Genomic DNA, 12,299 nt, shown 5'->3' with positions numbered 1-12,299 from the left:
GGAATTAGAACTGAGTTTCTGAGGAAGGAAAGAAAGCTGAGTGCACACCACTCGCTCTGCTCGCTTAGGTAGTTTTCAGCCATTAATTCTACTTCCAGTCCTCCAAAGAGATGAGGAAATCCACACAGAGATGATCCCAACAACCAAAACAAACCTCCCATTAAGATTCTCGCAACAAATACCAAGTTCAAAAAAGCTCTGATACTGTGAAGTTCATTTCTGGTTTGAATGCAATGCCTAGATAAATACAACGCCAGAATGCTATATATTTTTAGAGAAAGAAAGTAATATCCAAAAGTGCTTTCACTCAGAAATAGCTCTCCATTGATTTCAGAGGAATGTCCATGTTTTCCACCCCTTACCCAAACTGTCACTGTATACATAATACACATATACCTGTATATAGTATATGTACATACTGTGTATACGTACACACAAAGTACAGCCTCAGAAGGTGTTTTAGACGGACTAAATTTGAGCACAAGTTATCCCTTGACTTTTCACTAATTAGTACCATTTATCAGATGCTTGAATGTATATACCTGTTCTTCATGTGCCTTCCTGAAATTCTGCACCTGAACTTATGGCTGTTATTACAGCCAGGAATATTTATTAATTTTCAAGAACTAATATAGTTTGGTTAACATCCCTGTAGATTTCACATCCACTTATTAAGACACAAGCCATCAATACCTTTTTTGTGTGTGTGTGATTTTCAAATAAATGGACCAATTTGCTCTGTTGATGATGACGGTTAGGGGTTCTGATGAGAAAGAGATGACATGAAGCAGCATTCACGGACATTATCATGGGTCAAAATACACACATTGTCCTATCTGAACTTGACCAATGCTCATTGCCAGTAAGAAAAAGAAAAAACACTATTGAAATTTAAGGATATAAGGATATATTTAAGACTATATTTAATTATTTTATTGGGTCAATAAAAATGAAATCAGTTTTATACATTGTGAAAATCAGTAAAAAAATTAATGAAAAATAGGATATATGATGCCTTAATAATAGTAATTCACCCCTTTCTCCTGCGGGTTCTTTTCTCCTGTGCTATGCCTGTGCTATTCTTCTGCTTCTTGAATCTCCCTTTCACCAAGCTTCATGTCTGCTTTCAGTTCCCTTTACCTGCAGAGCTATAAATTTGGGGCAATTTAGGGAAAGTCTATGTTCTTTTAATTATCATATTCCTGTATCCACTGCATAGTTTCGAAGTCATCCTTCCCCACATTTTTCTCATTAAGTCATCCAACCCAGAAATTAACCTTATTGATAGTTTTGGCTTCAGCTATGTGAGATACTGAATTGTGGAATACAATTATGAAAAGACAAGAGACCATAAGAAGTCACTTGTTTGGCAGTGACAGTGGCAATGTGGTGGATGTCTAAAGACCTTTTTACCATTTGTGCAACAACCAATTGATTTATAAACTCTTCGGACCTATTTCACCCATATGCATACATATGATTTGCGAATGCCCTGTAACTGAATTTAGATTCAGCATGTGATACTGTGCCAGAATAACACCTGTTCTGTTGACCAGCTACACTTGTTTCTCAGTTTTCTATATAGTTTGAGTAAATGGTCCCATCACAGCCCTTACAACCTAGTATAAGACTAGCTCAAAGGGCAAAATGTTGTTGGCATGGGTTGAAGTGACCATGAAAACAAGAGTGGACATATTTTGAAATTAATATCATTATCTAAATTTGGATTCATAAAGGACTGCTGAACTTATTCTCTAAAAGCCTGAGCACATTTGGTCAAGGTCCCACATCCTACTGTTTATATAAAGATACTACTTCACTGAACATCTTCTCCTTAGAAGACTACTTCACAGTGTCCTTAAAAATACAGAGTACAATGGAGTTCCACCATGATCAAGGCCGATAGGTACATACGCTTTGTTGGACTGCTACCTGAGATAGTTTCACATCTCTTTATGTCCTCATGGAAATCTGTATGTGAGTGTGTGTGCGCATGTGAGCATGTGTGCACGTGTTACGTGTGTCTAGCAAACCTGTGAATGATTAATTTAGATAGACGTAAGCCTCTCTCAGAAGATTAGAATATTGTCTCAGGACAGCAAACTCCTTAATGCTGGATGCTTCGATACTACTACAGAAACACATTTTTATTCACTTTTTATATTATTCTGAATACTCTCTGCTTTCTTTGTCATCTCCTCAAGATCCAGCAAGCAGTACAAGACAAATATAGTTAATTTTCAAAGCACGCACGATTGATCCCATGTCACTGCTCTATTAAAATGACATTTTGCGCTACGCAGAATGACTGAGGCAGAAGTTATTTAATCTGACGGATGCTAGAGCAAGAAGGCAATAGTTGCTCACTGCATCATTATTAAATAGATAACACTTTAGCTGGCTTTGGAAAGCCCACGCTCATATAAGGGGTGCTACTGAACTAACACTTTATTACACTTTCAGAATACGTCATCCACTTTTAACATTCCCTCCCTTCAGTAAAACCATCTTAAATCCAGTCAAAGCAATAGTGACTGAAATACTGCTAAATTCTATTCTTTGAAGCAGATTAAGCTACTAAGCTGGCTCCAATAATATCTGTATTTTACAATCTGTTTTCTCAGTTCCCCTCTCAGTTTCTTTACTATAGACCTTTAAAAAAAAACAAAAAAACAAAAAAACCCAAACCAAACAAACAAAAAAAACCACACAAGAAACCCCCCACCCACAAACCCTGTATATGAAGTGAGCAAGATTCTTAAATCTGACTCTTAAGATTTTGCCTTTTGTGTACAAAAACCTGTGTCTACACAAGCGAGAAGTTTGTAGTTTGGGTCTACAGGTATGGCCTGATCCACCCAGGGAGATTCTATGTAGACTGAGTATGCAGAAGTAATCAGCTATTAAGCTAAGAAGACTCTCATTCCAGCTCTTAGAAAATTCAGATCTCTGTCTGTTGTCCTGTTCATTCCTCCCAATGCATAATGTGGAAAATCTCCTAAAAGAGCTAAACAAAAATCCTAAATTAGGAGAACGGAGAAAAGACTGATCAAACTTCAAGCCTTACACCACGCAAATCTTTTCAGTGATGACAACAGCGTTATTTGCATGAATAAGGACTACTTACATAGGGCTTTTACTTCCCGCACTGTACTTCAAGAAGCATCTACACAAGACAGGACGAAGAGGGCACTTGGGGAACACAGCAGTGCAGCCACGTCAGAGCAGCGCTTTGCAGAGCCTCATTAGTGCTGCTGAGAAGCAGTTCATTCATATCTATTTCAGGTATCTCCCAGGTACTGCATATGGAGATGTCTTCAACCACAGCCAAAGCCCACTGAAATAAAGAGCTAATTGCTAATCCCAATTATTTTTTTAATTGAAAGAGCTTGAGTCACTCAGGGTATGTCCACAGAGGTTTTTTGCAGACAGATGGGAAACTGGTTTGCCCAGGTTTTGGGCTGCCTCATGTAGCCTAGCTTCATCCAAGAACCACAGAGATACAATTAACACGACCCTGTGCTTAAGCTAATCAAGCTCTGCCAAGAACTTTCCCCACACAATGTGTTATCAGCCTACATGAAGACTGATGGTTTCACTTCTGCTATTTTCTTCTGCTCTAGAAAGGTATAAAAATGAACAGAGAAACTGGATTCTAGCAGCACGTGAACTTTTCAGTAACTAAGTTGATCTTCATCTTCCCTCGGACAAGAGCACAGGGCAGACCAGGTAAACAAGCGCAGGCAGAGAGTGAAAGGTAAAGAAAGCATGAATGGCAATGTTGCTGCATGGATGACAGATCTCCATGCAGGTGTAAGCAAAAGGCCACAGCTGTCGATGCTGCTGGAAAGCCTCTGCCTCCTGCCATCAGTAAGGAAGACTGTTTCCTTTTCTTCTCTGCCATACAAGGAATAGACTGAGTTTGTAAAAAAGATTTGCACCATAAGTCATGGAAAACTCTTGCCTCTGGCAGAGCGTAGAAAACAAGCTGTCACTGACAGGGTATATCAGCTTATTTAGGTCATTTATAGGAGAGCTTCTCACCTGTTGACTGCTTTATAAGGAGAGATGGGTCATCAGCGCTACGCCACCGACCCCCGACAGCCCTGCTGCTGGAGCCAAGTTTTTTTACTTGCCAGTGTAAATTTGATGAGATAGGTAGCATGGGGACTTCTATTTGTACCTGGGTGCAGACAAGGGGCAATATTAAGCATAAGAAGCAGAGGTTTAAAGTCAGCAGTGTGGCTTTACTGGCTTTTTTGATAGCAAGTCAAACAGACCAGATGAATCTTCCAAGGGACTGATCAGTAGCAGCAAAATATTTCTAATGCAAACAACTACGTATTAATAGCCACTCTATGGTGAGGATCCCATGTGATAAATACACCCACGGGAATATAAGGCTTCTGTTGGTAATCTTAAAAGTTCCCAGAGGTCTGATTATTTTGCAGCGATGTTGCAAGTCTTGTCAAGACTCATTGCTTAATCAATCTCTGCAGAATCTTCGGGCTAACCGGCCTTTCACTGACAGAATAACCAGCACCAGCCTGTGAGCTTTACTTCTGCACAATTGTCATATGTTAACAGAGCCAATAAAGCATAATTGGCCATTATCAGTTCAATACCACCAGTCATTCAAATTGACAAGGTTTGCTAAGACGGAAGGAAACAAGACAGGGATATATCTCCTGAGGAAAATCCTTGATTTGGTCATTTCTCTCCTAATGTACATGTTTACTACATATTTCTTTGCTTAGTAGCACCTGGGGATCCATAACAGCCTATTTTACTAACTGATCATATTCTCAGATTTATTTTTATAAGACAAGAAGGCAGCATTCTGTTGTCTATTCTGACCTTTCACATAACCCAGGCCAGAGAACACCAACCAATTTCTCTTAAGTTAAGCCTAAAACATGCTTGAGCCATAATACACTTTTACACAAATTCCCAGTCTTGGTATCACCTATATAAATTTTTCTTTGTCTTGTAATATATTAAAGAAAAACATGTATAAAAGAGGTAGGTATTACTGAATTAAAGACTTACAAGTGAGGAAGAATCCACTACTTCCCTAAGTTGCTACAGAGATTAATTACCCATAATGTAAATTTTTTTTTTTCATATTAAACTCAGCATCAAATCCTCTGATCTAATAGAATAAAAAGTATGGAGATCAAAATACTACCTAGTATCACAAGTCTCTTTCCATGTTGGTTCTTCTAGACCATAATCAAATTGACTCCTTCCCTTCCCATGGATAAACTTCTTTAATCTCCCACTATAAGGCATGTTCCCCAAGCCTCGCACCACTCTCATACATTTTTTCCTAAGCCTTTTCCAAATTCGTGGTAGTTTTTTTGAAGAGATATTAAAAACATAGCTTAGAAACAGCTGCAGAACCATAAGACCAGGCAGTTTGATGTCATAATAGGATCCAGCACATTAGCCCAGAGCTGAAATTATTGGTGAAATTGCATTTGTTTGTAACAAATGCACCCTATAACCTTTAATGCAGATCTCTGATAGAACCTAAACTACCCAGAGACGGCAGAAAGAGATCTAGGAAGAACTAGAGATATTAAGAGAAGAAAGTTTGTTTTGTGTAATATTCTGTTTTTTCCACGTTTGCTGAAGGGTGAAAATCCTTCTCTGGAGAAATTCAGAATTAGCGAGGACCAGTTTGTTTAAATCACATACCAGCTCTTACTGAGGACTGGAAATTGCCTCTTTCTACACTGCCTTTGGTGAAGAATCCTCATTCTTTTGTACAATTGATAAACGTAAATGTGTCTTGCTCACAGGAAAGATTCAAGGCTGCTTGGCTGGGAGTATACCTATAATAAGAAGCAGGAAAACCTAATTTAATCTCCTGTTCTCCCTCAGACAGTCCACATAAAACAAGCCATGGGAAGGCTCCTGGAATTAACTTCATTGGGGAAAATCAGCAACAATTTAAGGGAAAGTGAAAGTTTTGCACTCAGGCATGAGCAGCAATGGGGTCATCATAAAACATGGCCAGCGTCCGACATGAGCCTGACCTTGCTACCTTGTCTTGCTACCTTGTCCCCAAGGTCCAGATCTGCGAAGTCGCACCAAGCACTGCTACTTTAGTGTTCTCAAGACAAGGAAGGAGCTACCACACTGAAAAACGTGCAATCAAGCAAATGTCTCATTCTTAGCTTTTCCCCAGGCTCCATACGTTTAATGTGATATCAGACGTTGGTGAGCCTCATGTCCTGGTCTGCAAGCAGGATTTAAAGTGCCATGGCTCAGGGTGGTAGTAACCAAGGCTCTAGGTACATCGTGACAGCGACAAGAAGGCAAAGGAAAAAACAAGGGGACCTGGTAATTGTTCATTATAACAACTGTTTAAAATTCTGTGCCTTTTGCCCCCCTAAATCTGCTGAACTAAACCTGCTGATGGACTATGGCAAGCTGTTACGGCCCAGGACACATCACAACATCGGCTACTGTTGCATAATTGCACTAAAAGTTAAGCTTTTGCTAAAAAGAGAGGGGAGAAGAAAAAAAAAGATTTTATAAACTCTCATGATCAGGAAATAGTTGAGAACATGTCTAGAGAAAAAAAAAAATCAGTGCAGTGCAAGCTACCTGAGTCTGCAGAGACCCTGAAATGACAAATCTCATGGCAATATTTAACCCGGGACCTATTGATCTGGAGGAATTTCATCAGCATCATTTTGTTCCCTCCGTCTAATCAAAGTGTTCCCTATCCTCACAACACTGCTACCCTCTCTGGATGACAACAGGACTGTCAGGATGCCATAGGAAGCATCATGTTATACTGCACTAAACATTTTGGGTAGTTTTCATTTAACTATGCCCTATACAGTAAACAGCATCTCCATGAGCCTTACATCATGTAATGTAGAACTGCATTCTTGTTTTATCAGCAATGATTCCTCCATTATTAAGATGTAAAGTCTACAGTGATAACTGCAGATATATCTTAGCTATTCTGCTGCAAGCGTTTTCTCTATTAAGAACCCGATTTCCAGTAGTCTTGCTTTTGAACAACGTTGTATCTGAGCACATGTAAATTGGATTCAACATTAGAGACAATGCAGACTAGTATAAAAAGGACTTCCTATGTCAAAAGAGCCATGGAATTACTATGTAACTGCTTTGTAATCAAGAAAATACAACTAGGAGTAGCTTATTAGTGCTGGTTATAAATATCTCCAAGGTTTTGAGGGGTTTTTTTTGTAAGAGGGGGTGAAGGGAAGAACATGAAAGAAACTGAAGTTTTTCAGGTGGCAGAGCAAACCTGCCTGCCCTAAGACATCAGAAATAATGTTACAATTTTAAAATGGCAGGAGGAGCTAGATTAATAATTTAGGACATGAAGCAGAAGCAGACTTCACTTATTTTCAGTGCCACCTTCTCAGAATGCAGTTCGGGGCTCCTTGCTCAAGCAGGATGCTCACTGCTACGACTACAGCAGCAGACTCACGATTTGGGCCATCAGTGAAAAGATGATCTCATTTGCATTCACTGTTACTCTTGTTTTGCTAATGATAGAGCGGTGCTTTTCCTTAGGTGGAAATTACTCTCCCTGAGAGAGGTTCATGTATCAACAACAAATCATTGTATTTACTTCTTTGGGATGTATTTGGCTACATGGAAAAGAATTTTATTTCACACTTGTATCTATATCATGAAAACATTTTGCGTATTTTTATGTTGCAGCTTGCCACGCAGCATTATTTTCTTTGAGGCTATAAAATTTCAGTGTTGGCTTTTAGGTTTTTGGGGAAGTTTGATAGATACTGCCAAATTAGCATTTCACTAGTCCATTATTTTCTCTGCATTTAAGTGTGTACTGTATATGGAAAGAAATTCCCTTCTAAGGCATCGCACTAGTATTTGCTGTTCTCCCTGCATACATCGGGAAAAAAAACCTTTAGCAGCTTTTCAGATGCAGAAGTAGAATGTTGGCATCTCCATTCTTTGCTCATATTTGAAGTGATAACTTCACCCTAAACACATGCTGGAGAAGTATAATCGCTCTAGGAATTTATCCCGAGTCAGGTGTGGTGCCTTTGAAGACTAACCCTCTCTTTCACCTTTACATACCTGTACAATAAAAGAGGATGAACAATACAAATTGTGATCTCCAAGGTCTAATGCCCTCAACTTATCTACAGAAGGCAACTACAAATTCATTTTCTGTGTATTGTACCTAGAAGTGTTTTGCTGTGCGGTGTCTTGCAAGGCTAATTTGATCCACCCAGGTATGGATGAAGCACCCATCATGATACCAGAGCATTATCATCACTTTCCCTTTTAATTTAGAGGCAGTCACTCCTGATCATCTCTGTATGCACACTGAAAGCCTGGGGAACTGCGGGGGATGTTTCTCCATCCTCCCTTCCTGCTCAGAGATGCAGCACGTGCTCTCTGCAGTGGGGAGACAGAGCAGTGCCTGGCGTCCTGCTGAACATCCTTTCGCCAGCAGTTAGGTTCCTTTAACAGTGTTTAACTTGCTGAATTTATACATTTCTAATGCAAAACATCAAGGAGGTTGCTTCAGGTCTGTGATCACAGTTGGTGAGGAAACCCAGCCCAGAGCTCCTCACCTTTCCACATGGTCTGAGAAGCTACACCGCCCTGTTCTGCAAGAAAATGAATATACATTGAATATGCTCACAGATGCCATTAATTTCTCCATCAAACCAATGTCTGGCTTGATTGTTCCAGCAATTTAAACACCAGAGGGATAGGCTATGCATAACCTGCCAAGCTGGAGGGAAGCGGGGTGACAGTGTGGCATGGCAGCCCAGTGCCCTAGCCCAGGACTCACTGCACCAGGAGGTGAGCTGTCAGACTACCGCCAAACTGCCTCACTGCCAGCAGCCACGTAGGACGGCAGCAAAGGGGCCCTGTCAATGGGAACTTCCAAATTAATCTCCATAGAAAATGACTGTCGTTGCTGACAGGGATGGTCTTTCCTCTCAGCTGCACTGGCAGCTCCGCATGGGCAAGGATGCCCTACGTATAAATGATCTTGGAGGTGAGAAGAGGTGCTGTCATGTTCCTGACCCTTTCAAGAGATGGGGATGGAAAGGAGGAGAGGAGAAAAAGAGAATCGCCCCTCCTGGCAGTGGGAGCAGAGTTGTCCACATAAAGGCAAAGGGAGAAGGGCTGGGGGTTGCTGTCATGCAGAATGGGGGATGCAACAGAGATGAAGACATCAGAGAGCATATACCAAATGATAAAGGAAGATCCAGTGCAAACTTAAACATAAACAGATTAAATGCCAAAACCAAAAGGCCACAAGAGAGACAAGAGTGCTTCTGGTAACTAACAACATCCATCACTAAAATGCTGGTGTTTCCCAGTCTCCCCCGTGGAACGAGGCCTGCAGCAGAGGGGCAGCACAAAGAGGTGGCGCAGCATCGTGGTTTAACCCCAGCCAGCAGCTAAACCCCACGCAGCTGCTCGTCCACCACCTCCCTCCCTTCCCGTGGGATGGGGGAGAGAATTGGGAGGGCAAAAGTGGGAAACCGCATGGGTTGAGATAAAAACACTTTAATAATTAAAATAAAACAGTAGAACAGTAGTAATAATAATAATAACAACAACAACAACAATAATAGAATATGCAAAGCAGGCAATGCACAATGCAACTGCTCACCATCTGCCGACCAACGCCCAGCCTGTCCCCGAGCCACGGTTCCCCCTTCCTGGACCACGCCTCCTAGTTTATATACTGAGCATGCCATTATATGGTATGGAATACCCCACTGGCCAGTTGGGTCAGCTGTCCTGGCTATGGTCCCTCCCAGCTTCTCGTGCACCCAGCAGAGCATGGGAAGCCGAAAAGTCCTTGACCAGTGTAAGCACTACTTAGCAACAACTAAAGCATCAATGCACCATCAACATTCCTCTCATACCAAAGGCAAAACACAGCACCACAGCAGCTACTAGAAAGCAAATTAACTCTATCCCAGTCGAAACCAGCACACACAGCCACTAGGCAGGGGACACAGTTTTGCTGTTGCAGTTCAAAGCACTAAAGCAGTGACTACAGGCTCTACAGTCCGGCTCCATAAAGATGGCCACTGCATGGCAGACAACCCCACATGGAAACAAATACTGAAAGCCTTCTGAGACTCCTTCATATACTGCCATTTTGCTGTGTTATTAGTAGTGGTAAAGCAGGGGCAGAACATAACCATGCAGACATAAACTACTTCAATTTCTTTCAGAAATTCAACACTTGTTCTCTTTCCCATTCCTTACTCCCCCCTCTCAGGAGTGAGTGAGCATTTGTTAAGTTTGGCTTTGAACAGAGGAAAACATTGGTTTGTAATAACGCTCCTAATTTGCTTTTCTTGGCAAGCACCCTGCACCAGCCGTCCCCAGTTCTGTTGTTAGGGAATGACTATGAATTTAAGAAAACACACACACAAAGTCTCCAGTAATTATATGCGCAGTACCTGCTTTTTAATGCACTGCAGTGTAATTACCTTTTTGTCAGCTCAACTTCATTCTGTGCAGAACAGCTGAAATCCCTAATTACCAACTGCAGCAGTGAAAGTCTCCAATTTGCTCCCAAGGAAGCAGTATCATTAACCCAACTCATTATGTGTCGCTTGTCAGGTGAGGGCTATGGAAATTTCACCTGCATTTATAGGTTTCCTTCTATGGAAGAGTAAACACCACAGGCTGGATAAAATACTGAAAAAAGCCCACTCCCCAAGGGCAAAACCCAACTAGCTGACCCAGGCAAGAATCTTACCAAAGCCAAAACCCTTGCCGATGGATTTCAAGGTTTAGCCCTAAATAATGAGAAATGCCATTTTCTTTATCAGCAAGCGTCAGAGTTTGGAATGTTGCACATATCAGATGGGGCACCCAAAGGGTCAGGCCCACCTGGGGCATTATGTGGGCTGTGGCCCAAATTGTAGCATAGTGATATGCAGTTCAAGAGCAGCTCCTACAAGTTGCTGGAGTGCCCCAAGCAGAGAACATGCTGGTGGTAGAAAAGCATGCAACTTTCCATAGCCAGCTGGGTGCCCAGAGCAAAATCTCAGCCAGATTTCAATTTATATATTTATATTCTGTCCAACAAACATCCTCTGCAAGAAGCTGAGGAAAGAAAATACGTGCAGTATAAACTAAGTGTTATAAACAACTCGACTGAAAGCTAAGGTTTAAAACTAGCTCATCGCTATCTGCTCGGAGCTATGCTTCTCTGTGTTTCTCTGTGCTTAGCTTCTCTATTTATCTTCCTAAGAAAAGGACAGTTTTGAAAAGTGTATTTTTGCACAGGGTCCTGTGTGTCGGATACTTCCATAAAACAAATAATGTATCATTAACAATTGCTTTGCTGTAGCTAATGTCAAACTTTTAATAGGAAGAAATTGAGATGATCGCTCATCAAAGTAAAGGCTGAGTTTCAGAGGGACAAATATCTTACTATTTTTGCCAGGGGGTATTTAGTTTTGAAAAAGAAACAAACAAAACCACTGATTTAAATGTCACTGTAGCTATTTTGTATTTCAGCAAATATCTAAAGTTTCCGAGAAAGTGGCTTGCAGAATAATGATTTTTAGTCAATGCAAGAAAATATTTTGCAGAAAGCAAATTTTGCATGAAAGTATCTGAATCACAAAATTGATTAAAAGCTGTGTAGAGCTTTTCAGGTGAAACATGGACAGGAATTCATAATAGAGGTAACTGATAGGAGTTCACTGATTAAAAATTAGGCATTAAAACACACGTGGACTGTAGGCATCAACCGTATAGTACAGCTATAGCTATATTTATTTGGGTACCATCACAAATTTGCCTCTCTAGAAGTCCATGTGTACTTTGTGAATGGGTGAGTCACAGACCTATGGATTTCCCTTGCAAACAGTAGGAAATATATTACTATAATAGCCAGGGATTAGGTTAATGTTCTGCAGTTTTTACAGTCTTGCTTCGTGGTGTTGAATAGCAAGTGCATTTCAGAAGTCAGCACATGGATTTGGATATGATACATGCAGATGCTGAGCATTCAAAGAATTCCTGAATTTACTGTGCAGAAGTTCTAAGCAAACTTAAAACCTTTGTGAGTCAATCATTTCTCTGCCAGGAACTCTACTGCAACATCAGCCTGTTAGACAACTACAGAAGGTGATACTAGTAAATTATTTTTTATGTGAACATACCCACTTTCTCCCCCCTTTCCAGAAACTAAATGGTGAGATAAAGCAAATGACAAAATTTTAGCAACTTCTGAGCAGATTTAATTAAGGAAACTCCATTTTATTGCAGACAGACTG

The sequence above is a fragment of the Calonectris borealis genome, chromosome 1 (assembly GCF_964195595.1).
Source record: "Calonectris borealis chromosome 1, bCalBor7.hap1.2, whole genome shotgun sequence".
Taxonomy (NCBI): Eukaryota; Metazoa; Chordata; class Aves; order Procellariiformes; family Procellariidae; genus Calonectris; species Calonectris borealis.
The sequence above is the reverse complement of the archived record's forward strand: the minus strand, read 5'-3'. Positions refer to the sequence as shown.